Raw genomic sequence first — 485 nt, forward strand, 5'->3', positions numbered from 1 at the left:
TGGAAATGCTAATTGAAATGCCTCCCTTCTGCCGAGTAGGCATTGGGCCACCTGATTCTGGCTTGCTGACTGCCGCTGATTGGACATTAGGTGGACTCTTGGCTAGGCAGTGCTATCTAATGATATCCTGAGATGCCACATTTGGGCAGCCAGATTGGCCATGTGCTTGCTGAAGCAGAGAAAGCCCATCTGGAGAGAAAGAAAAAGAAGAGAAATAAAGATATGTACAGAGAGATGGAGAGGTGAGAGTCTCTGGAAGACCACAGATGGAGGACGATCCTCCTTGGCTGTACAGAGCTTTGTAATTCTTGGTTTTTATCCTCTCTGAGGCCTGGTCGCACTTCCTCCTCCTGGGTATTATGTATAATTTCCCAGTATTTTGTAGTAACTTACCTTCTTTCACATACGCTACTTTGAATGGGTCTCTGCTATTTGTAACCAAATAACATCTGCCAAAGACAGTGTGAGTCCATCCCCAAGACACT

The sequence above is a fragment of the Galeopterus variegatus genome, unplaced genomic scaffold (genome assembly GCF_000696425.1).
Source record: "Galeopterus variegatus unplaced genomic scaffold, G_variegatus-3.0.2 Scaffold14530, whole genome shotgun sequence".
NCBI classification, from domain to species: Eukaryota; Metazoa; Chordata; class Mammalia; order Dermoptera; family Cynocephalidae; genus Galeopterus; species Galeopterus variegatus.